The following is a 27470-nucleotide window of genomic DNA, read 5'->3' as shown; positions in this document are numbered from 1 at the left end:
CTTCTTTCTTTCTTTTCTTTTTATGCTTCTTTGTGAAGCATATTATTTATGCTTCAGCAGCAATGAGTTCTAACAGCATAAGTTCAAACAGTTTTGGATACATTCAGCCGTCTCACACACAGTAGACACCAGGGCACACTAGAAGATCCTACCATGCAAAAACTCTGGAATTGCATTATTCTGAAATCAAAGATTTCACTGCTAAACTGAGAGGAACAATGAAAGACACTGACATAAATTACACCCACTTTCCAAGAACTGTAATAAAGAATCTGAATTACAGACTCTGTAAGCATGACTAGACCAAAAAGCCGAATTTGAGTAGTGATTTATGAGCCATGTATTATATCATTTTAGCAGCCAGCATTGAATCAGTGGTATGACTGCACTGCTTGTATATTCCACTCCTATTATCTCCCTGTGAGATTGCATATTAAACCAATTCTACAACGAGAACAGGCGCGTAAGTGCAGTGACTGCCTAAAAAAATAAAAATAACCCCCAAACATTTCTAAGAAACATGTAAAAACATATTGTAGGAAGCACTAGTCTCAATTTATGCAGCCTCAAACAGACTGGAATTATATAATCTAAGACTGCTCTGTCTCAAACCACAGCCAACAGCATCCCTGACTATACATAAGTCCACCTTTAGCTCTCTCCCCCCACATTAAAGACACTGAGTTTCCGCAGCCTCTCCACATATATCACTAATCATCCCAGTTGCCCTCAGCTGAACTTGCTCTGGTTTGTCAGCATTTCTTGCAACGGCAGCTCAAGACAGTCTGTCAGATACATCCTCACAAGTGCTGAATAGAAGGAATAATCACATCCTATGACATGCTGGCTATGCTCGCTCTTACGTTCAGTCTGAAAAGCCCTTTTGCCTGCTCTTTGAGAAGACTGACACATCAGGAAGTACTTTGAAACTTCACAACTGCTGTTTGAAACATGCTTTTTTAAAGCAAAGTTAATTAACTTGAAGCTTTTACAGTGCTTCTGCATCAGCAATTGTATTCTAAATGAAGTAAAAATAGATATCAAAAGTAATATAGTAATTATTATAGGAATACTTTTACTTTACTTATACATGTGTAATACTTTCAACATTTGATTGTTGAAATAATCAGAATAATCAACTTCTGATTATTCTGTGCACAAACACACAACCTGCAGAACCTGGAAAAAAACCATTCAGTTTGACAGCTGCCTCCTTAAGAAACTGAAGTGGGGAAAATCATGCAGAGAGAAATGAAAGTTCTGGGGCTGAACACGCTATGAGGAAATCTATAGGAAAAATTATAAGCCTCAACGCATTTTGTCATGCTGAGCCCAAATTAAATTCAAACCTCTGTGCCAAGTATTTATCTGCTACCGTTGGACTCTACGCAGATCCTTTATCAGTGGTTTATGTGAGCCCAAACTTTTTTCAGAGACCTTTAGATCCCTCTCCACTAACTAGGTGTTCACACGTTTCAGTAGAATTTAGTTCCATTTGAGTAAAACTCATTTCTTTTCTTTATCCCAGACATCACAAAGAACCCATTTAAATATTTGAAATTCAAATTTTAAAATGCCAAACTTCTTAATGCCAAAAGTCAAAGCTACTGCTAACAATACTTTCACAGCAGGAAAGTTTTAGATGCCGGTGAAAAAGATGACAGTGAAAAACCTTTTTCAATATCATACTGAAGTTCAGAAAAAATTGTCAAGCCCCACATCTCTCCATGTCATAGCAGCTGGCAGATTCTTGCTCTGCCTTTGTGGATAAATGCAGGATGGGCATATATTGACTAAGAGAAAGTGTAAGTGAAAGAGCATATACATAGATAACAAAAAGGGCTACTATGAATTGTTACCAGCACCAGTCATGACGAAGCTAAAAAAAAACAAAACCAAAACAACAATAAACAAACTAAAACCAGACACACACCCCACCCCAAAAACCAAAAAAACCAACCCCAAACAGTTTCACACAGACTTTGAAACTTTTTCCCCTCGCTGCCTTGAAAAGCAGCTTCTTTCCAATAAGGAATGGAAACTGCTACACTTTCCATGATATAAAAGTTACCACCATATTGCAAATGAATGGTTAGTTATTTTAAATGAAGTGGTATAGTTAGTGTTTTATGTGGAAAAAATAATTATTAAAAATATTTTGAAATGCTGTGACTTCCTCTTATGCAACAATTCTTCCAGAAGGCCTCCTGATTAGCCTTGAGACAGACAGATACACAATCACTTTTGGTCATTACATGAGAAGTCCTCAGAAGAAAAGCAAACACAACAGTCTATGAAATAATATTGAAAGACTATACCTTCCTTTGAGTTAAATGTCTTTCTGTCTTACCCTTAAAACTATATTTAAGCTATGAAGAAGTCAGTAATCTGCCATTGGAAATGTCACATCCTCATTCTGACACTGTCAGGTTACCCCTATACATGTTTTTAAAAAAAGGAGCAGTTCTAATAATTGGGGCACTGAGGGAATCAAACAGCACAGAATTCCAGGCATCCCTTAAACCTGGCCCAGCCTGCAGATGATGAGGCCTCACCCCTCCTATTATTATAGGGTAGTATTAATGACACTGACCAAGACATCTTAACCATTCATTGGAAACCACAGGGGATAGATATAGCAGCTTGGCTGATTGGTGTGTAATAACAAGTAACTAAAGCATATCTGGACAAATTTTCAAGACATCGGAGCATGAATTTTGAACATACTGTGACCTTTTACACAAATAAAAGCTATAGAGGTTTAAAATACATTACTAATTTTAATCCCTGTAAGAGAGGCTTAGTGACACTGACGACAGACAGCATCCAAGCAGAACTTAAGGCAAGTCTTCCACAGAATCCACTGAATTTGTTATAATGCAACACAGGTTATCATAAATAAAACTAGTAAACCTACAGCCGTTCCATTTCACAATGTTAAAACATATTCTGAAATAGTTACACTTGCTTCATTGTTTCAGTTACAGTAAACTCAATCCCTTTTTCCCATCAGTGAGTCCCAACAGGACAGATTACTCCAGCCAAATGAAAACTCAATGCCAATACCACCACCAACCTGAGAGGCAAGCTATGGACTCATATCTTGCAGGAACAAAACAAACCAGCATACTTTAGAACAACAAAATCTATCATGAATACTGTCATTTTATATGAATTTAGAATGAAGAATTAAGAAATGCTCCCAGGCCTGGATTAATAATAAAATTAGTATGTATAATAGTAGAATAAAATATATCCTATCCACTAAAATGTTTCCTTGTAAATACTAATCTAACAAACTACTTGAACTCTGCAACAATGAATGTAACTTGCCTTTTAAAAAAAGAATTCCTTGCATCTCAATTTATACCATAAATACAAAGACAGCTCTTCTCATAACTTAAAATTATATAAAGAAAATTCCCTACCCACATATTAAAATTTCTCTTCAGTGCTTAGGAAAGCTACAAAGAGTCAGCAAAAAACTGTCTACAAAGAACAGATTTGTGTTTCCTTTCCAAGCCACAAAATGTAGAAGTTTAGAAGCTGCTTCCCCCCCACCTTCCATTTTAATGAAACCTTAAACTTTGCATAATTAGAAAAAGCTCTTTCCAGTTGTTGCCATAGAGATAGTGAAGTCTTAAAGGAGTATGCAAAGCACAGACTTCTACTGCAGCACTACTTTATATTTTTCAATCAATTTGTAATTGTTCAGCATTAACACTACATGATTATAAGTAACATTTGATAAAAGCATTTAGGATACTAGTTTGTTTCAAAACATAAGATTTTTCACTGTCCCTGCATTACAAAGCCCATCCCAGACTGGTATTTGGAAGTTGAAATTGGGCAGAAGGCATTCCAAACACTAACTACCACATGAAATCAATGAAACTGTTTTATAGCCATGTGAGCTTAGATATTTGTCAACCTCAAGATACTAAAAAATATGAAATACTGTAGCATTTTAAAAAAATCCTATAAATGCACTATTAGTCAAATATGACTGAAGGAAGCCCACCTTAGCTGAATGGCACCTGATCACAAAGAAATGTAACAACAGCTTTAAATTATTCTTCACTGTATAGCAAGTGTAGCAATATACAGTATTACAAATTTTAAAAGCAAAGCATAAAAAAAAAATTAACTGTTTTAAGTAAAGGAGAATATTTGCCCTTTCCCCTCCATTTACAGTATGAGGCTGAGAAATTGAGTAAACTGACACCTAAAACAACAGAAGAACCACATCAGAAAAGAAATTAAAGAATCCAACTGTCTGGGTGCAGGAAATTTGACAAGTAATAGGGAAGCCCAAGTTTCTGGACAAAGCATCTTTCCCAATTGGACCCATAGCTACATAACCACCTTCCTAAGTGTGTAGTGACAAAAAAAAAGGAATTCTTAAGAAATCCCATATTATCTCCTGAAATCTTAAACCTCTTCTTCAGAACTTTTAGCTTATTATTGTATCCACTTAAGAATTTTAAATTTCATTTTTTGTAACAATTCCTGATGTCCTCACCTTCAAAAATAAAGATGGCTATTAATATTTATCATCTGCAAGAATACTGGTGTGGCTAAACATGGAAGCAACTATCTCAATGTTACACATATTCCAAGTAGACAGCACAGAGACTGCCTTGATTTTATAGTTCTTCCATTTTCTAATGATTGATAGTTGTGCAGATCAGTTTTTTTTATGTAAAGAATAATAATGTTTATAAAGAATTGACAGACACATGTTGTATATATTTTGACAACACAGAAGTATCAGAGCAAACTCCACAATTATCCTTTTCTCCATTCCACAATCAAAATAAATTGTACTGATGAAAGCTGCATCTGTGAGAGGAATATTTTGCCAGCATAGTATAACTGTACCAGCAAAACACCTAGAATACACAGATTAAGCCAGAGGCTATAGTTTCACAACACTTTTTCCACTGCAGTACCAGTTTAAGCAGTCCTCATACCTCAGCTGTGCTGGCACAACTGTTTGTGCAGCTGAGCAGTGAGGCCGGTCAGGGAATCGATCCAGGTTAAAAATAATATTTTTCTGATGGTAAATTCCACAATCTGCTTTGCTGCATAGCCACCTGGAACATTAACTACTTATACTAGTGCAACTGAGGGGCAAGGCAGGAATAAGAAGCTAAGGTCAGGGCAGCTCATGCCAGTGCTGACATGGAAAGAAATGCTCATGAAACTACACCCTCGGTCTTTAAATGTTTTGGCATTCCCTGATTAAGTGCATTATCCAAATAGTGCAGAATAAAAGAGGAGGATACTGCGTCACAAATGTGTTAAAAAAAAAGCGCAGAAGGTCTCCACCCACTTTTCAGGAAATACTATGCAAGGGCTATAAGAAATTATCTCAGAAACTATTATTTTTTAAAACAGAAGTCATAATTTGTCCCACTTCCCCTGCCTCCCCTACTATCATTCCCTGTTTGTGCAAAACAAGTATATTCTATCATTTACTGTTTCTTTCACTAGTTCACACACAAAACCTGGTATTGGATCTCTGCCCTTCATGCAAACAGGCAAGATGCTACTGCATTTGTCCTCTTAACAGATTCTGGGCAATAGAAAAGGAGGGGAAAATAAACTGTAAGCTAGGGCAGTAATATCTATTTACAGCACCTTTATATGTGGTTGGATAAAATAACAAGAAGACTAAAAAAATACAACTCATCTCACAATACTAGCTACCCTGTTTATGTAAGGGTTACACCCTACCTCCTTGATAAGATAACTGACCTTCAGCAGCAACAGGACAAGCCTTTCTGTTAATGATCTGCTTTATCCCTCAAGCTTTTCAGTCCAAAGGAACTACTGGATAAAGGTGTCTGCAGGGTCACAAAAAGGTACAAACCCTTGCTGGTTGCCCTCTATTGATATAAAGGCTTTCTACTCTTGGCTATTGGCATCCAAACTGCTCAAGTTTATCACTACGTGGGTAAGGCTTCCAGACAGAACCTGGTTTCTATCATATTAGCATGGCATTCAAGACACAGGGAGCACACATCATCTCTCAGCCGTGTTCAAAAAGCAGCATCCCTGGCACATTATCATCTTCCACCTTCTGGTTACAGCAGTTTTTGAAAGGATTGCAGTTAGCAACTGCAAGCAAGTATATGCTTTAAGAAAGTATATGTTTCAAGAAAAAAACCACTAACTTGGAGAACTGTCTATTTTTTAAGTTCATATCTTATTCACACATACATGAATCACACTTAGGCAAGTTTCTGTACACCCCTCAGGGAAGTCAATAAACTAAATGTATCTTTTCAATTGCTTAAATGGAAAAACATATCAAACAATTAAGTCTAACTGTGGTAGTTTCTTCCTATAAATTTGCTTCAAAGTGTTCATGAGACATTTTAGTGCTATCAACTTAGAGAGTAAGGGAATAAATGTTTTTGGATTTTTTCACCTGTTACTTCAGATGTTTATCATCAGACTGAATTCAAAGCACAGTTTAGAACTTCAAGGGAGGAATACGTAATTAAAGAATGAGACTTACAAAAAATTGTTCTGAGTCAATATTAATGCCAAGAATACACTGTATTCTTTCCAGCCATCACTGGGCAGAGGGCACTTCTCAGAGATCGATCACAAACAACAGTTCTTGCTAGTACTTTGAGCTTATTAAACTTCCAACAGGTAATACCATGTAACAAACCAATAACAGTAACACATGAAAATCTGTTGACTTGGGACTTTTTTTTTTAAAAAAAAAACCTCAAACAGGGATGAATTTTGTGTGAAACAATTGACACAGGCTTAATTCAGGCTAAGACAGTGTTACCCTCTATCCAGAATACAACTTAACTCACTTAAGGTGCTTATCCTCCCAGGACTTAAGGTTCTGCAATTCCAAGTCCATTCAGATAAAAATCCTAGCCAGAAGTGTGCACTTCATCAGCAATTAAGAGAAACAAAACTAACAATAACTAGCATATTTATCAGACCTAGACCAAATGATCTCAAACTACTGATCACCCTGCAGTGTAACTCTGCTGTAGCCTGTATCATGAAGGAAACACCACGCTGAAGTCCTGAGACAGCAGGAGGGTTTCTCGCAGAAGTCCAGTTACACTGCACTACTCTGTTACGGGGTGAATTCTGATAAACTCATAGTTAAACTAAACTGTAGCCTGTGGGAGGCCATAAACCTACAACTTTATTTAGGTACTTGTTCCAGCACCTTGTCACAGTTGTATAAGATGAGGTAAGAACCATGGATTTTGATGTGCCCAAATACGTATTATCTGCTTACGCACGAACAGTAAAACACATTATTTAAAAATGTATGTTTCCTCTTGCTAAGTCTTACCGTATCATTATGGGAACACAGACGCACCTAAATTAATTTACCTTCTCAGAAGATCCTACAACAAGTAATTGAGCAAAGAACAACATCTTGCTGTCACTCGGAGAGGTTCCCTCTAAATACTACTCCAGAGCTCTCTTCATAAGTGTCCTCAAGCGTTCTGCATCACAACTTTTCGCAGACAACTGATTTCTGAGATAGACCCTTTAACAGAACATTGTTCATTAAAAGCTAGCAAGTTATCTTAACGGAACTTTATCTGTTTATCACACCTGTGCTCATCTTTTTGAGTCCCCCCACACCTCCAGTTCATCCCAGTTCAGCAGGTTGCTGCTGCCACCTACCGGAGAGGTCTGACTCTCCCTTCTCCTCCGCAGCAACTTTCCTCCCCGACTCTTGGGCTCAGTGGACACTTCCAAGAGGCCAGTCCATCTGCCAGTACAGCAGAAAGTGATTTTCGGGTGGATGAGGGGGAGTCCTGAGCTGGCTAGAAGAGGGACCTAAGAAGTGCCAATACAAGGCCACACGCAGGGGAACAGTACAGGCTGGGGATGTATTTCCCTTGTTAACAGGAGGGGACTGTTAGATTGGCACTCTATTATTTCCAATTATAGGAACAAGCATAATGACTGCTCAACTCTAGAGCTAACAGCCAAATAGCATGTTGCCACTTATAAATAAAGGGACAACTGCTACTGCTACCATCAACAAATATCTAAAGGGTGGGTTGAACGAGGATGGAGCCAGAGTCTTTTCAGTGGTTTCCAGCGATAGGACAAGGGGCAACGGGCATAAGTTGGAACATGGGAAGTTCTACTCAAATATGAGTAAAAAACTTATTTCTGGTGAGGGTGACAAAGCACTGGATCAAGCTGCCCAGGGAGGTCGTGGAGTCCCCTTCTCTGGAGATCTTCAAGACCCGCCTGGATGCCGTCCTGAGTGATGTGCTCTGGGCAACCCTGCTTTGGCAGGGGAGTTGGACTAGATGATCTCTAGAGGTCCCTTCCAGCTCCAACACTTCCGTGATTCTGTGAAACCATAAAAAGTTGGTTTCTCAAGCCTACCACTTTCACATACACATTTAAAGACATTTGAGCCTTTAAAAATAAATAAATGCTTAGCTGACTTTAGGTAACTTCTATAATTCTTGGTCTTGCATGATTTTGTCATTAGAATATAGTCTAAAGTACTGAACTAATATAAAGTAAAGTTCATACATACTTGACTCCAAGCTTTCAATAAATCTCCATAGAGTTAAGACAAACTATCCCTTTGCCAGCAGTTGAGCTAGTACCCATCAGTCTGGTAACAGAACAGAAAGTAATATCCAAACACCAATTCATCTTTCCACTAATCTTAAAATTCTAATTGAAGTCCCCTGAAGTTGCAAATGAACTATGGCAAAAAGACTAAAACCAAGTCAGCCCAAGAGCTAAATATTCCACAAACACTTCCACAGAACAGTTTACCCCAACATGAAAAAACCTAAACCAAACTTGAACTGTTGTCTGCATCATGAAGCAAGAACAGAACATATCAAATAATTGAGCTGTACAGGTATCCGGTAATGCACAAAAATTAACAGTTTCAAGCTTGGCAACAGACATGCAGCAGTGACACTTTTGCTCAGATCTGTATTTTACCACTCAAGTTGCAAAAACCCTTCAGAATACCAAATTGTCAATTGCATAGTTTTACAAATTAACTTTACAACAAATGTAACTTTACATCAATTATAGTCATCATCAGCATGAAGCTGACTAGAAATGTTTGCAATTTCAGTTTTAGAACTAAGAAACAGCCATCAAAAAAGAGGCTGCCATGACCACATAAAAATAAGCTTTGCTTTTCTGAGAGGCTTCAAGAAAGAAAGAAGAAAGGAATTCTTATCAGCATAATCTCTTTTTCACTTTGTTTCATTCAAAGTAAGCAGCAGTTATACCCATTGATGGAGCAGATTAGGCATTAGAGGCTAAGTTTGGGAAAATTCTAATGCTTATAGGAAGACACCAGGCTCCACAGAGCCTCTGCCTGACAGCATGGAAGGCCAAAGGGTAAAACCGGTCTAGAAGGCTAGGACTTAAGAGTAATTATAAACTCAGCACAGACTTTCAGTTTCTCATTCAGCAGTAACGCTTCTCTATGCATCCTGACAGTTTTATCAGACTGAAGGACTTGGAAGGGAAGGATACTTGTCCTACTCTGGCAGCCCTGTCCTCATTTCTCTCCCTTTCGTTTCCACATCACACACAGTCCATCCATCCCAAAGATTAAAAAAAGGAAAAAAAAAAAAGCATTCAAAATTAATCTAGAAAACTCTGGGTTCTTGTGCACTTTGGGTTGGGGTTTTGGTTGGTTTTTAAAGACTCTCAAAATTTTTAACCTCAAATTTTTATACGTGCAGGCAGCATATTTTTATGTTCTGCAGCCTTGAAGGAAAGAAGCTTCTGTTTTAAGAACATCCAAATTCTGACTTTAGGAGTCAAAGAACACAAAGTATCATACAGCTCATTGAAAAACCACTGGAATTGGCAGTTGGTTTTTTTGCTACTTGTTTCTGTCATCTCTTCATGCACATCCTACCAGTAAACAAGAAATATATTGAGAAATCACAGAATACATTCAGAAACCAGCACTTCAATTACCCTACAGCCTTTTTTCTCTACACTGTCATCTGCCGAGGAGCAATCACAACAAGAAATTTCACTTTCCAACATAGATTCCACTTTCTACAACCAGCAAAACAAAATCAGTTACTGTAGTTTGAAACAGACCTGGCACTATAGGCTAAAACTATAGGTTTAAACTATTTTAACTATAGGTTAAAAACAGGTACAGAAAGAGCATAGTCCAAATTCCCTTGTAGGACACTTGGGAAAATTAGGAGAGGGAAGAAAGGTCCTGAGAAACCACCACTCAAGAGAAAAAAGCCTCACATAGCAGACACTCAGTTTAAACTCCAGACTTTTGAAGGGGAATAGGCGAGTTAGTAGCATCTACTAGAAACAGTCTTTAACTACCTCTATAGTATTCCTTTAAGTTACGTGTTATTGATATAAATCCTACCAGGTACTGTTTACAACTAGAAGGTCCCCAAGGCAGATGTCTATGTGCCTACAATGACTGCTGATCAAGTTCTTAGAAACTGCATCTTGAAAGATAATTCAAGTATTTCAAGATATCTTTCAGTATCTTGAAAGATAATTTTACTGGCTCCCTTACTAAAACTCTTATCTACTTCAAAACATAAGACCAGCATGATTTTAAGACTCAAAGCTCAGTCTCTCCCTCTCTAGTATCAGCAGTCTTCAACAATTTAAATTTCATTCTCTCAGTCCAAGAAAGAGATGACTAAGCTGCAAAAAGACAACTGTCTCAGCAGCTACCTACACAAAGTTGGAAGATGGATTTAACATGCAGGACAAAAAAGAGTACCTTTTTTTTTTGTCCAGGGAAGAAAAAAACGTTACAACCAACAACAGTCAAAACCAAGAAAAGAGAAGTCTCACAACAGACTACCAGAGAAGACCTCCCTACACACAGAGTTGTACAGTCTGATGTCCTAACTCACTATTTGCTCAAATACCAATAAAAGCAAATGTCTGTTCTCCATTCATTACATTAAAGGTAAAAATCAAAAATGCAAGTAGAATAATCAAATAAATGTCTTGGTAACAATTTAATTAAGTAATTATATTGCAAATACCTGAACACTATGATCATAGTCCCTTAATAGAGCAAAAATACTTAAAACATCACTATCCCTAACTACTGAAGAGAAAAGAAATAAAAAATCTCTCCCTTATGAACATCTATAATCACCAGACTTATTAAAAAAAACCATCAAAAACCAACCAAACAAAAAAAAACACTGGTGACAAAAAACTACCAATTTTTTTCCCTCATTTTAATAAGAAGAAAAACCTTGAATTAAAGCTGTTTGAGATTTGAATCTAACTGTAAAAGACATTAAATGAATCATTTAAGCCTAATCAAAAACTAGTTTGTTCAGGATACGGAGATACAAAATTCAGTTCTCCAGTTTTTCAAAGTAGTCTCCATCTTCCTCTTTACAACCTTCCCATACTGCATACTCCTTTCTGCTCAAGAGCAGCTTTAATTAAAATGTGTCATTACAGACAATAAAACTTAAAAATGCCCACACTACTTCAATCCAGAAAATAAACACTGTCAGTATATCAAAATGTTTCACACTTCAGTTAAAGTGTACCACAAAAAATATTATAAATGTCATAGTCTAAATCTTTATCAAACTGAAAACCAGAAGTCAGAGAAAATGTTTTGTTTTTGAACTTGAAAGGGGTTTTTGAGATAGAAAATGACTAGCTAAAGCAATCAGACATAGGTTTCTCTTATTTCAATGAGGTAAAAGCAGATTTGTTCTAATGGGGGAAAATATTTTTGGTTAAGGATTTCAATGCAAGAATTTATTGAAAGAGGTAATTTTTTGAGAACAGCAGGCTTAAAGATATGGTGGAATAACCAAATGCATGATTAAAAGATACTTCCGCAGATCAAACAGAACACTACTTCAGTTTTGTGCGTTGCTGTACTTCATTTCATCCATACTTTCCTGAGAAAACAACTATGATTATTAAAGAAAAATGCTTGAACTTTGATTTCTAGTCTTATAATGAAAATTAAACTCTCCTTTTTTCATTTTGCAACACTTAAAAGTCTTTCCAATTACACTTGGAACTGGTATAGCAGGACAAGGCTCAAGGCAGTATCAAACCCAACACTCTCGCTCTCCTCAGGCATGACCAGAGCTATCTTGTCCTGCAGCCTCCAAAACGGTGAAGTCTCTCATGGTTAACTCCCATTCCATAGCAATGTGATCAGCTGAGAGGTCAGTAGGTGGAAGAAAGCTAATGAGCAAAGAAAATCAATCCAGCCACTCCTTGAAAGTACACAGACCATTTTGACAACACTTCCACCTTTTATCATAAATATGACATTATCACCTATTGCTACCAATTAGTAAAGAGCAAAACGTGTGACCACCATCAGGCACATAGGTATTGATGAGAAAGTCCCATGTCCTATTTCGCACAGAAATAGATGGAAGCAGAATGAAAGGTCTGAAGCAACCGGCCCAGCAGGCACGCAGTCAGATGACTAAGCAGCTAAATCCCATAAACTCCAATTTCCCCCCTGTTCCCTAATCATAAACTGAGCAACTACAGGGCAACTTCTACATTCTCATTTACCCTGGGTGACTCACCTTGAGAACCATCTCTGTTTATATCACGAACTTTGAGATTTAATTTCCCAGCAACCTCTCCTGGTCAAGGAGCACAAAGGACAGTGTCACACACACACTTTTACTTCTGGGCTGGTTGAATATTTTCTTTTCCATTCTTCCCCTCTTTACAAAACTCAATTAATTTCTTATTTGATAGGACAGGTGTCACTGGTAATCCAACATCTGAAAAGCCAGACTCTGGCAAAAAATAAATTCCTTTTTCATCTTAGTCAGGGACTTGACTTGTTTACTGATGTATCACTTACTCAATGTTTCAATGACAGTAAGGCTGGGCATTTCAGCCACTCCTTAAAATGCAGTTCCAAACAATTCAATACCGCCACTGTCATTCCTCCTGCTCCCAGGCATGCATTCCCCCTCTGCCTCCTGCCATCTAAGCCAATGCTGGCACTCATCTGATCCTGCAGCAAGCTGGTTCATGGAGCAAAACCAGGGTGGGGGTGGAGGCAAGGGAAGTGTTAATTTTCTGCTAATTTAGCTTTTAGTCAGATGAATGCTAGTGCAAACACTGGGAAAGAACACGGAGCCAATTTACACTGATTATAAATCACACCCCTTCATTTTTCCCAAGGGCAATCTCAGAGGAGGGGGAAACCACGGTTGTTCTCAACACTAAAAGAGACTTTTCCAATTTTACATTATCTTAGCATTAGAATAAATATTTAGGAAGTTAAACATCTACCCCAACCACACAAGGCTGTCTCTGGCAGCGGTTACAAATAAACAACAACGTGGGCCTGTAGAGTAAGAGGAAGGAAGAGACATACAAGTTCTACAGAAGCAACGCCAAAAGGGTTAATAACAGCAAACCACTTCCTTGAGTTGTTAGCAGCTAATTGGAAACAACTGTGTTAAGAGACAGCACCAGAAGTGAGAACAGGTGGAGAAGTTTCAGAAAGATTGGTGGGACCCCACCAAGAGGCAGGGAAGAAAGACCTTCAGTTATTTAAGACAGTACCCATGAAGAAAAGAATGGCCACAGAAGTCTCCTTTTCTGTCTATCCTCTTCTCTAGAAGGAGAATTGAGGCTCCTGGCTATGAAGGGTGCCCATATTGGGAAGAGGCCTACGGGGCAGCTGCCATAGTTTTAGGCTAACAGAGCTTGACTTTGTATCTAAGTGCAGTCACCTTCACCTGTGAAACTACACTGGCAGAAGGTCCTAGGGTAACGGAGGACTTCTTTGAAAGAATACCTGCCAGGGAAAGGGAGAAGCGTGCTCATGGAAACCAGAAGTTGCTTTCTCTTTCTTCTCTGTTAGTTTCCAAACTAACATATGTAAGGATAAAATTAAGACCACCGTACGTTTGGAGGAAGCCTCTAGCTTCTGCTTATTTCCTGCCAACTCCACAGTAATAAGGGAAAAAACACAAAAATCCACAAATCTGGGAAAAAACTCTACACCAAGATGAAGAAAGAGACACTGATAGGCAAGACTCAAATAGGAACAGTCATGGTGGTACAAATACAGCTTTTCCTGCTGCTTTTCTTCAAGAAGCATATTTTATACACAAGGAAGAGTAACAGACAGATGTCTGAACAGCTGTTCCTCCAGCTCCCAATTATTTTTCCATACTTATCTTCTTCTAGAATAAAATACAGCTTTCCTACCTAGCAACTGATAACACATCATTTTAAAATTCGCTATTTTGCCTCCAAGTTTCCCATGTTTCCCTATGAACTTTCTGCAAAGAAGAGAATAATGCTACTTGCTCTCCAGCCTTCTGTAAAGGAAAGAAAGATGCAATCACTGCACTTCCCGCTATGTAAGGGACTAATACCACTGATCCGGTTTTCTGCACTTTAGGCTGCACAGGATTCAGAGAGAGGAAAGCTGGGAACAGCAAAAATGCCTCCAGTATTCAAAGCTTCTTAATATATATTGTTTCCTGCTGTTATGACCTTTAAAAGATGACCACAGATTAACCCATCTTCTAGCTTTTCTACCTTAAAGAATATCTTCTTACAAAGGTCCTGATACCAGATACAGACTAACAAGACTACTAGATACTCAAAAGGAAGAAGTGAAAAATAACCTGCTCTGAAAAAGGCAGATAAGGAAGGTAACAGAAGGAAGTTGAGAAAGAATAGACAAGACGCCTCATAGTGCAAGGTCAGTAAAAAGCTTTTAACAATGTAAGATTCTCCACACCTCTTGGGAAGGAAAGAGACTCCGACAATGGCAGTAAGACTTACAGAAGAGTAAAATCCACATAAAAAAAAAATCCAGAACACTTGCAACTAAGATTCTGTCCCTATCTTATCCATATTCCAAGACCCCTTCTTGCAAACTATGGACAAAGGTGGGGGGAGCCAGGGGACGGGCAAAGGGAAAGTACAGAAATAAACCATTGTTTAAAAAGCTAGAAATCAAGACTACACTATCATTTAGCAGCAAAAATAGAAAAGGGTTCTCTCTAAAAGTCACACACATGTATTATTAAACTATGAAGTCTAATAAACCTTTTAAATTATAAACCCGCTAATATATATATTTTGGACATATTAATACATGCCAAAAATAAAAAAGTTAATGTTTACCTAATTACTAAAATGAAAAATTTTGTTATTAGCTTGCTAATGATTCTAAGAATGAGTTAAGTTCGTACTCCCTTTATTAAGCACTTAATCTTCACACTCAAATTTTGACCTTCCCCTGTGTTTTCTGGATATTCTATCACCTTACAGCCTTTAACTAAGAAGTTAGCTGCGTTTTATCTTTCTCTTTACAACTGCAGATAAACACTGAAAATATAAAAAGTACATACAAGTAAGAAGAATTGTTAAGCCAGAGAGATATCAGGTATTTTCAAGAAACTAAACAGAGCACTCAGATTCCATTTTATAAAAATAAATATTAAACAACTTCAGGGAGGTAAAGTAACTCTGCTAGTCTCGGTAGCTCCTCCCAACTTAGACGTACTAATACATTTCTTGCATTTGCAACAAAGATAAGAGGCCTGTTAATAGAAGTAGACCAACTTTTGAAAGATAAGATGAACAATGTAATGCAGATAAAGTGGCAAAGGATTTGTAATTATTATGCTTAACTTCATATTTCAGAAGGATTAATTTTTCACCCATTCCAATTGTCTAATGCTTGTCCTGCAAAAATACTAAACCATGGGTTACAGGCAGGCATGATTTAAAAATGCAGATTTGGACTTTTCAGAGGACCTGGCAAGAACAAATGTACGAAAAAACTCTTGTGTTTTAATGTTGTGATAAAGGCACAATTTTTCCCAATAAATGAAGAGCAAAGTAAGTATTATTCCTTCCAAATTACATGTAGTTTCACTCTCACAATAGGTTCAAAGAATAACAAAGCAGTGACAGTAAACGCTTAAGTTCAGAAATCAAACAAAGCTGCACTGCTAGGCTTCTCCTAAATCAATTTTAAAATCCTAATCCATACATATGCATCAGAAAACAAAGCTACAAGAGTCAGAGTAGCTGTACTCCAATAGTAAAACATGAAATGAGAAAGTGGTTTTGAAATCTGTGAATTTTGACAGTCTGAGCAGTCACTCTAGACATTCTGCAATGTTCATTGACATGACAGTGTAAGGTGATGACTTGCCCTTATCACAAACAGGCAGCAGCTTGAAGTCACACAGACAAAGCTGAAATACTGTTTAGCTCCAAGACTCTTAAAAACTTCAAACCAGAAGACAACTGGTTTTTAATTAACAAGATCCCAGGCCAGTATAACTCTGGATATTTTTCTAGCTGAAGTACTTTTTTCAGTATGAACTATATTATGTTGAGTCAAGTTGCAGGTCTTGATCTCATTTGCGTTGGCAAGAATTCCCCCACTCATTGATGGGGAGTGGAAAAAACATTCCGCAGAGTTGCCATTGGCTCTGCACTGAAGAAACACAAGCTACAGTTTGGCCTGTTCTTTTGGCCAGTTTCAACAGGAAGGAAGCCTGAAGCTCCATCAACTCTGCTAACACCATTAGGTGGTACTTTGACTTTAAGATACTCTCTGTCGCAGGGAATTTACTTGAAACCAAAATCCACAAGAAAAAATTAAGCAAAACAAATATAATAAACACAACCAGTGTTGTGTATTTTCAGAAGAAAAAACTATTTTCAAACTTCAGCCCCTAGATAAGGCTTAAACACCTGTGTTTTGTACAGTATTTTGTAAACAGATAGATATTTACATTAAGCTTTAGCTTGAAAAAGTTGTTTGCATCTGCCAGCCTAGAATCCCAACGTGCAGGCCAGACTGGCAACTACTGTTATGTTCCAAAGTCCATAAAAAAATCTGCAATTTAAAGAAAGAGAACACCTACACACTGATTTTAATTTACTCATCTTTAAATGAAGCTTCATCTTCACTAATATGGCTGAATAGCAGATTATAATTTAACAGATTCACCCGTTTCCTCTCGTAACCATTAAAGGTTACAAAAGGCTCTGAGTTTAGTCCAGCTCAAATAATACTCCCCTGTATTACACAGGTGGTGCAGGAATATCTTTACAAAACATCTGTTTTGCTATCCCATTTTAACAACATCTTTTCTCAAGTGTCGACAAGTGCGGCACCTCTTTTCTAAATGATTCTCTCCATCTTTCTCTTTTTCCATAGTTTACTTACTGCAGTTACGCTTATCCATTAGCCACACCTTCACCAGTTTCAATGGGACCTGAATTTTGTACTCCATTGCGAAACTGAACCACAACATTTAAAGATTAAACACCTTAGAAAAACCTAGCCATTTTTATTGATAAAGAGAAGACTGGTAGGGTTCTTACGGGCACCATCAATTGATTCTAACTAAAACTGTTAAAAGCATTTAAGACTCCTTGATTGTCTCCAGATAACAGAAGAGAGATTACTGTTACCATCTTTCACCCCAGTAGGCCACTGGTGAAGATTTCACACCATGGCAGAATCCACTTATGTGGGTTCTGTGGTGAAGTTAGTTCAACTGGTTTCTGTCCTGCTTTTTGAAGGACTAGTTTTTAATTTGCATCTTTTTGGCGATTCAGTTGGTGACCCTGTAAACAGCTGCAGTGTTACAGATGGGCAGAGGTGAATTCTTGAACTGGTCTTCCTGCTTGTCTACCATAGCATGGCTCTTAGGTCTACAGTTTCATGAGAGGCTTCCTTCGTCACCAATACTAAATTAATACATTCTTATCTCTTCTACTTTTTTGCCATACTTCATTTTTGCAGAAAAACCTATTTGTGGGATCATGCTATAAACCACATCAATGAACTAAGTGGAAAGGATGGCAAATCCATACACTGTCACCGCTGTAGGGCAAAACATCCCCCTCTGTCCAAAGTTATAGGAAACTACTGAGCTGATCTAACAGCTCCTCATCATCAAGAGGTTAGTCTTGCTCCATGAGATCACCTAAGACAGTTAAACAGCAATCAGCTTTTTCTTAGTTTTCTAACCCCCAGTACATAGACTGACCTGGCTCACAGACAGATGAGGGAAATACCAGAGACCTGTGTCAGTGAAAGAAAACTTCCCTGTTCAATCACAGCAATTTATCAGCCTGGCCCCCAATGCTCATAAATACTTGCATTCTTCCAGTTTTTTGCTTAAACCTGTTCTCCCAAAGCCATTTTGTTATTACTCCAGGAGTATTTCATTTACATAGAAATACTGACAAAAGAGTTAAAGCTTTTCTTTCACAGCAGCAAAGGCGTATTTTGTATCAATAAACCAAAACTACTAACCCAAGTCAAGGCAGAAGCTCTTCCAGAAAAGTAACACCATTTTGCACATGTAACCGCAGCTACACTAGCAGCCTCTGCATGCATACAGATACATACAGTCCTGGAGATTCTTGGAATGCGTGGAAGACAACTTCCTAACGCAGCTGGTGAGGGAACCGACCAGGGAAAGTGCCCTACTGGACCTGCTGATAGTTAACTCGGAAGGTCTTGTGGGGGATGTAAACGTTGGAGGCCGTCTTGGACAAAGTGATCATGAAATGATAAAATTTTCAATTCTCACTGAAGCAAGGCGGGGGGCCAGCAGGACTGCCACCCTGGACTTCCGAAGGGCAGACTTTGGCCTCTTCAGGAGCATGATTGGGGGTGTCCCTTGGGAGATGGTCCTCGAGGGCAAGGGTGCCCAGGAAAGCTGGTCATTCTTCAAGGAGGCACTCTTAAAGGCGCAAGATAAAGCTATTCCCAAGTCCCTAAAATCAAGCAGGAAGGGAAGAAGACCAGCCTGGCTAAATAGAGAGCTTCGGCTGGAACTCAGGAACAAAAAGAAGGCTTATAATCTTTGGAAAAAGGGCCTGGCAGATAAGGAGAAATACCATGAAGCGGTGAGGATATGCAGGGGGAAAATTAGAAGGGCCAAGGCTCAAGTGGAGCTCATCTTGGCCACCAATATTAACAATAACAAAAAGGGGTTTTTTCAGTATGTTAACAGCAAGAGAAAGGTTAGGGATAATGTGGGCCCACTGATGGATGAGGTGGGCACCCTAGTAGTGGAAGACACAGAGAAAGCAGAGTTGCTGAATGCCTTCTTTTCTTCAGTTTTCACTGTTAGGACTGCCCCTCATGAATCTGTGACCTTGGAGGCAAGGGGGACGGTATGGAGAGAGGAAATTTTTCCTCAAGTAGAGGAGGACCAGGTTCAGGCCCACTTGGCCAAACTGGACATTCATAAGTCCATGGGGCCTGATGGGTTGCACCCACGAGTGCTGAGGGAGCTGGCAGACGTTATCGCTGGACCACTCTCGATCATCTTTGAGAAGTCGTGGAGAACAGGAGAGGTGCCTGAGGACTGGAGGAAGGCCAACATCACTCCAGTCTTCAAAAAGGGCAAGAAGGAGGACCCTGGGAACTACAGACCAGTTAGTCTCACCTCTGTCCCTGGGAAGGTAATGGAGAGACTCATTCTAGATGTCATCTCCAAACAAGTTGAAGAGTGGGGGGTTACTGGAAGTGGGCAACACGGGTTTACCAAGGGTAAATCATGTATGACCAATCTGATAGCCTTCTATGATGCCATAACCGGTTGGTTGGATGAGGGGAGGATCTCTATGGTCCCTTCCAACTCTAGAAATTCAGTGAAATTCAGTGAAATTAGGGAAGGACGACACTCTTCCATGCATCCAACATGATGCAGCCATGTTGGTACCATTCACAGCTTTGACAAGACCTACATCACCAGAAGAGTGAAGATAACAGATTACCGTATTGATTCCCTTTTTTTTTTTTTTTCTCCTCTGCAGTATGTGTATGAAAGTGTTACTGAGAGAACTGCTATTTTCCTTTCAGTCTGGAAACCACAGGGGTTTTCAACCCCATGCAGGGGAAAAAAAAAAAACAAGTAATGAGTATTTTCTCTGAACCTTACTGCTTAACACTCTCTCCACTAGAGACAGTGTAGAGAACAGAAATTTCCACAATCCGAGTAACAGTTCTCTCCCTCTGCTTACAATTTATTTTCTTCTCCTTCATCAGATACTGTGGAAGAGGAATCCAAAAATTGTTGCACTTTTGGGCCTGGGAAAGGAAGATCAAAATGTGCATCTTGTAGAGGAGCAGAACTAGTTCCTTAGCAACCCCTCTTACACACACATTCATGCTAGATCCTAACTCATTATTATTACTCATTAAGTTATATTGCTTAAAAAATTGCTGTCAAATTTCTCCTTGTATTCCATCCATTTAAAAAAAAAAAGTTCTCATTCTGACTGAAGTCCGAGTGTAAGCATCATAGATGTGATCCACTGTTATAACTTTCAACAGAATTCCCAGCTTTGATGCACCTACCTCAACCCTAAGCAGCTATCAATGAATACAAGCTGGTGAGGGTCTAACTCAAGAACTTAATTTCACAATTGTTGTAAGAATTGTTCAGACAAATATTAGAAGTCATGTGTTAAGACAGCTACATGAATTACACCTATTAAAGACAGTTTAAATTAATTTTTTAAGATCAGTTTAGATTAATTTTTTAAAATGACCAAAGAACAAAGAGGTGTAATAGATGAAAAAATAACAAATACTTTGCTAAATGTCTTTGTCTAATCAAATATATGCATCTTGATAAACAAACTTTATTATTCACATGACTACAAACTCTTCTGGGACTGATTTATTTAATAAATATTTATACAATGGCTTGCCCAAAAGGGCCTAATCCAAGTCAAGCTCTCTAGCCAATACCAAAGCATAAATAAAATATAATGATCTGGTATTGGCAATTATTCCAGCATTCAGTTTAAAATACACAGTTTGAGACACATACAAAATCTTATCCCCATTTACCAAAGACAGGACCAACATTTTAAAAAAAGAACAAGACAAGATTTTTTCACTGAAGCAGCTTCATAAGCCCACGTGAAACGTATTGCTTTGTACTCATCAACCTTAAATGCCTTTTTAAGCATAATTTTGCTGAGACCCAGGAGATTCCTTGTTCCCAGGCTTAAACTCGTTAGATTAAAGAAGGCTCTCTAAGAAAAATAACCTACTATTCCCTTTCAAAAAACAAAGATTTGTCCAACAAATAAAAGTAGCAGTTTGAACCAGCTGAATGAAGTGAAAGAAATCCAAGCACAGAACTTATGACACCACCTTCTCCCACTCTCTCAAGAAAGCCTGAATGGAGCAGGGGCAAACTTAGCAGCTGATACTCTGAAGAGGAAACAGAATGGGAAATAAGTTACAAGTGCTGAACTGGTCTCTTAAGAAGGAAGAAAAGTTTCCGAGAAGAAAGGCTAGAACAAAAAAGAACACCAGAGAGAAGCACAAACAAGAGGGCACTTACGTTTCAATTGCATAGATTATATACTGCATAAGCAAGGGAAGGGGAGAGTGAAGAAAGGACATAAATGATCAGACCTCCTCTTTTTTAGCTGGCCTACAAATACAATAGGATGTCAGTAAAATGTGGTTGGAGGAGATGTATTCGACGCAGAAGAGATTTTTAAAGAATAAAGAAAAAATTAAAAAAACCAGAGAAGTACTGTAAAAAGAGATACGTAGCAAAGCACAGACACACAGGAGGTGGAGACTTTTCTTAAGGGTTTAAACACAACATGAGTTGACAAAGGATACAATTACATACCACAATGTACAACTTCATTAAAGTCTAGGGGTTTTTTTCCCCTGTGTAGGTGAGACAGTTAATAATTTTTTCCACCTGGGGAAACCAGGCTTAGGACTTACATGGGGAAAGACTCTTCTATGTGTCTAACCTTCAGTTTAAAGTAGAAATCAATTTCACCCCCTAACCCCCAACAGCTTCAGGAAAACATGATTTGTCTGGATGTACACATTAGTCATAGCTTGAGGCATCAGATCAGTAACAAGCAGTTATTGTATTTTTTTTCAGTTAGTTTATCCTGTTGGAAAAGACATTCTGAGAACATATTGATAAACAGACGGATCAACAACTGAGATTTTAGTTTTTCTTAACACACATGCAATGCAATTTCCTTAGAAAAATGCATTCTAAAGCCTAGCTTTGACAGCCTCTAAGAATTTTCCCAAGAATTTACTCTTTAAATATATTTATGCTTGACCTATGAAAATACCTGATTAACAGCAAAGCATCTTCTTGAACAATAAAGATATGCTGCAGCAAATAAAATTAAAACTTTGCTGTTAAGAGAATTTCATGTCGGCCAGTGATTTCTTTCCCATTTCTACTAGCATTACCTACAAAATAGAGGCATACCAGATAAATACTTATTTCAAGATTCACTGAATTCCATAAAATCTTTAGTCTGTAATAAAAAGCAAATAATTTCAGGTTTATTAAAATAATTTGATTCTACCATGGCTTATCTTCACAGGTAAATCTATTAGACCTGGAAGTACATTAAATATACCATTGCACATTGCATGCAACAGGCATGACTGAATTACACTATTAGCATGAGATCAACACTGAAGTCACATCACCTATAGAAACTAGAACTAAACGGGATGTAACAATAAAATAATGCTTTTGATTAAGTATTTGGAGAATAGCATGTATTTCTCACACAGCTGAAGTAACTCCTCCCTTACTCCTGCACATTCTTGCCCCGTGCTGCTACAGGCACTATGCCAGTCTAGTGGTTAGGGCAATCCTGTCGAATCAGACCCCTACAAACATATCTGCAGGCACAGCAGAAGAGGCTCCGTACATGTGGAAGCAACAGTATCACCCAACATCTAACAGCCACCTCGTCCCAAGAGTTTCTACCACTGCAGTAGAAAGTGTACCATTGCTGTAACACAACCACAGCAGCCCAGCAGTCGGCTCAGCTACCTTACATATCTCACCTTTTTTTTTTTTTTTAGGTCTCCATCTTCTTACATTATTTTTGTTTAGCAAACCAAAACTAGCAGCTGCTGCTAACCCTCCTCTTAAAGGTACTGTCCCATAAATAGCAGAACTAACAAAGCCCCATTTCCCATAGATTTGCATTCTGTCTCAGCCATGCCCCCGTGTTCCAAGTAGTCACATTCCACCTCTATCCCAGATGCCTATTATCTTACCCCTCTCTTCCAAGCGCTAGCCACAATATACTTAACCTCTCATGTCCTCTAACTACTGACTGAAGGGAAGAGTACTGAGCTTCATATTTAGTTCCTACCCCGCAGACAACTCTTTGCTGGCCAACTGGCAGGCTAAATACAGGTAACTGCTAAACTCATGCAGAACTTTCCCCTAAAGAGATGGTCTAACTCAATGAAGCCATCAATTTTAAAAAAGCTTCTTAAACATTATTAAAATGTAATAATCTTTGAGACCTTGCCCCTTGGCTTATTTCTTTGCTGAAACTAGCTAATAAGCTCAAAATTTATCGAGATATAGGATTAAAGAAAACATAATTGCTCAAGATTTGTGCCTTTAGAAAGGCACATTAAAATGATTTATACATCACGCAAATATGAAGAACGAACAGTAGCTCTACTTCTTTAAAGAAAACCCACAAACCCAATCAGAAAATAGGTGCATCTCAACATCTTATCCATCTGAGAACAGTTGATTCTGAACTCCAAAATTGCAAAAATTTCTTTTCTAGCATGTCTAATTTACTAAGGTTTCTTAAAGAAACTGCATTTGTGCATTCTATTCATGCTTTGACTAAGTATTTGCATCCTCTGACCATCTTCAAGTGCATTTTAAAGGAGGTGTAAAACTCTCCCAGACAAAAAAGGCTTCTACAAATTTTGTAAAACCTGGCAGCTTTGTAGAAAAAAGTAACTCAAATTCATGCCTCTGATGAGGGGAAAAGCAGGCAGAACTCTGCCTTCTCCACTGGCAGCTCCCCCACACCAACCAACCAGTTTGCACATAGCACTAGATTTGATTAATTCTGGAACAAGCTTTAGATACTTCGTATTTGAGTGTTTATCTAACTTAAGAAAAATCAAAGGAGTGAGCATACATAGTGGCTTTGTCCTGTTTTTGGTAAATTCTAGCAAGTTTAACAATATAATAGACACACAATATGTGTCTAACTGTGCACAATAGGTGCACAGTTTTGGTTCTTTGGGGTTTTTTTTATTTTTAAAAAATTCATATGGGCAACCTCCAAAAATGTATGGTTTCTTCCTATAACTGCATGCTCCTAAGTTAATGCTTTTGAAAACACTAAATGGACCACTACTTTTACATCCAATCTAAAACACTGATTTTTTAATAATGGAAAAATTAAATTCTGCTCATAGTACAACCAGGATCTGTATGAGTTTTAAACCACTCATCATTAAAGACAGAGAAACCTGATCTTCATCTGTGCTCAGAATAGGAAAAAGCTATACATTTTCCATATTGCTACAAAAATTGATTACACACAGCATTTTTCTAAGAACATAATGCATATTTTAAACAAAAGAATCTCTTTTTTTTTGGTAAAAATCTGTGGCCAGATACTAACTTAAAGTTTATTCAGCACATTACCATAAGCTATGCTTAAATTCTTACCACCAAAAAAAAATAATCTAACACATTCTAGAAATATTAACTATTTAACTGCACCTATGGCAACAAGAACATCCCGAGTAATGCTGTTCATTCAACAACAGACATGTTCCAAGAACATCAGGATACCATATACAACCAACACAGATCTTTCAACTTTAGTTATGTCAAACTATTTCACTTGGTTTCGCTAAAACCCGATTACTACCGATCAAGGAACACCAAAATCCAAAGGCAGCATAACACAAAACTAGAAAAAACTCAGTAAAGAGCTGTATATTGTTTGGGATACCTTCTTGCATGAGAGTTGACCTTGCTGATCAGTTCAATAGAAGTAAGTTCCTAATTTTACTATAATTAGGATAAATATTTTTGTCAGGGAAAGCATTAATATTATGTCCATGATTTTTTGTTAAGCATTCTCAGGAGAGGGTGAAACTGAAACAACTATTATACTGGGAACCTCTGACTACAATTAAGAGTTTATAAAAAATATTATCTGGTCATGAATCTGACAGCTTTTATGCTCTCACAGTTGCATTTAAATATGTGGAATCCAATGCAGATCAGTTTGCTAAGCAGGGTTTGAGATGTTTTAGAACATCCACCAGCATTTCTCCTGTTTGAAATAGAAAGTGTACACTTTTCCAGTTGAGATAACGTACCACGAAATTAAAGAGAAAAAAACCCCAACTTGAATCACTGTATACATTAGTGGGGAAAAAAGTTAACTTTCATTTCAATCATTTAAATATTTGAGTTTTGAGTGTAGCTTTAAAAAATCCAGTTCTGAATCACTGGAATTTTTGTTCTATTTCCTGTAAAAGCACCAACAGCAACATCATTTAGCATTCCGCTTGCAACGGCTCAGAAAAGATCAGCCTGATCCCTCAGTCCTAACTTTACAGTCATTTCAGAAACTTGAGGTCACATCTAACCAACTTATTTCTTCCAGTTTTTCCAACCATGGAGATCACGATAAGGAGGCAGCACTTGCAATAGGACGAAGAGCAATTTAGTTTTATGTTTCAAAGTATGCTCACACAAAGAAATAGTTTGCCAAAAGCTGTTTAAGCTCCCTAGCAAAAGAAGAAAAAGAAAAAAAAAAGTTTGCTGAGAATAATCTCTTCAACAGATGATAGGTTTAATTCTACAAGGCTTGAAAAGCATACCAGTTATCTATAAAGACAAAGGCCATTACAAAACAACACAGGGCCTCAGCCTTCAAAGCAACACCATGGTGAGAAAAACCACTATCTTCTTCCATTCTGTCACTGCTGGAAAAGAGAAGTTTCTATCAGGACAGTGTCATAGGAACAATGCCATTTTCAAGAATTCTATTTTTATAATAGCAAATTTAAAGGAAGAGAGCAGAACTCTTTGGCTTCTCTTGATGTTAAGACGGAAAATGGTTTGCATTTCACAAAGTCTTTGAAAGCTGGTGTAAGTAAGGGTAGCGTAGCATAGCAAGAAGATGGCACTGCCCCCGCATGTAATGATAGGGATGGTGCTTCATCAAATATCTCTCAGAAACATAACTGGGATTCTGAGTGTCTCCTCCAACAGCCTTCCTCTCTTCTTTCCCTTTGCAGGCTCTCCTGTGGAGCAACATGAGAAAAACCATCCAGGTCTGTTCAGTTTTTAAAAGAAATTGAGAGTCAGCTCACCATCCATTCCGCTGCCGCTCAAGCCAAGGTACTACCTACAGATGAACATCCATAAGTTTAACATATGGATAACAGCCGTGACTGAAACTTTCATATAAATTGAAGGGCAGAACTTAGCAAAGCTGATGACATGTGTCTCCTAATTTGTCACTGGAACTTCCCTCTTGCCAAGAGCAGATATCAGAATTCTGAGATTTGACAAAACCCAATTGCAATAATACACATAAAGAACAAATAATTGAAATACGTATATAAATGCAAATGCCTGGTTATCTGGCAAATCATTAGCTAAGCTGAAAATTATTCCCGATTTCAGCAAATTGTGGCCAATGATGAATACAGTGCTATTGCTATAGAGTCACTAGCCCTCCTTACTGTAACACATGTGCAGTACCGTTTTGGTGGCTAAAGTTATAATACAAAACAGTTTGAACAGTCTAAGAGTGACTCTGTATTTAAAATTTGTCTCTTAAACATCTAAATACGTCAGAGTACTGAAAATTATATACAACACCATTTTCAGCATTCTACAGCCGAACTCCAGAAACAGCTTTATTGAGCTGTTAACAAACACCCTAAACTTACAATGAGTAGAAACCCGCTCCTTGCTAAGGAGGACTCCTTCAGGACTCCTTTTTTAAGCATGCACTTACTATCATTGATACAGAACACCTACAGATCTCGGCCACAAGCCACGCTCCACTGAGCTACCAGGTAAAGTAGGAAGAGGAAGAACTCAAAGTCCCTGCCCTGAAGGCCTTCCTACATCTAACAGGACTGAGCACTCGGACTTTTAATACCAGCCTTTCAATGAATGAGACAAAGTGCCACACACCTCTGCAGAGCATTCCCAGGTCTCTCGGAGGGACAAAGCAGAAGAAGAGAAGAAGGGAAAAAAAAAAGCAGGAAAAAAAAAAAAAAAGAAGAAACTGTATGCACCTCCTCTCTTCGAAATCCCTTTTATCAGAACCATTTCCGGAATTTCTACTCAACAATTAAACTGACTCGAATAATGGAAACTAACGTCCCAAATATACTATATATGGAATCGAGCCCAGCCAGCCCCCGCAACGACACCCGGGCACCAAGAAATCGCACCTCTGACACCCTGTTACTCATCCTCAAATGGCGGAGTCTCGCCCAGCGCACTCACACCTGTCACCTGCTGGGCGCCAGGCCAGACCCCCTTCTCTCCCTTCCTCCCTCCGTGCCCCCCGGCAGGGCCAGCCCGCCCCAGGCTGCTTCCGCTCCTCCGCGGGCCGCCGCA

At 38.3% G+C, this 27470-nt stretch overlaps 1 protein-coding gene across 4 annotated transcripts in view; it reads right to left on the bottom strand.

The window, feature by feature from the left end:
• The window catches only part of TAB2 (TGF-beta activated kinase 1/MAP3K7 binding protein 2), a 66583-nt gene that overhangs the window by 37522 nt on the left and 1591 nt on the right, over positions 1 to 27470 (bottom strand). The window contains exon 1 of one of the 4 annotated variants that reach the window (XM_014951015.1): positions 27302 to 27320. The exons of 1 other annotated variant lie outside the window; for it this stretch is intronic. The gene's annotated coding sequence lies outside the window, so the exon portion shown is untranslated. Of the gene's footprint in view, positions 1 to 12581; positions 12600 to 27038; positions 27057 to 27301; positions 27321 to 27470 lie in introns of those variants that run through there. 2 more of the 4 variants (XM_014951017.1, XM_014951018.1) reach the window with 2 other exon arrangements.

The sequence above is a fragment of the Calidris pugnax genome, unplaced genomic scaffold (assembly GCF_001431845.1).
Source record: "Calidris pugnax isolate Ruff unplaced genomic scaffold, ASM143184v1 scaffold24, whole genome shotgun sequence".
Taxonomy (NCBI): Eukaryota; Metazoa; Chordata; class Aves; order Charadriiformes; family Scolopacidae; genus Calidris; species Calidris pugnax.
This window is presented reverse-complemented; position numbering and strand designations above follow the sequence as displayed.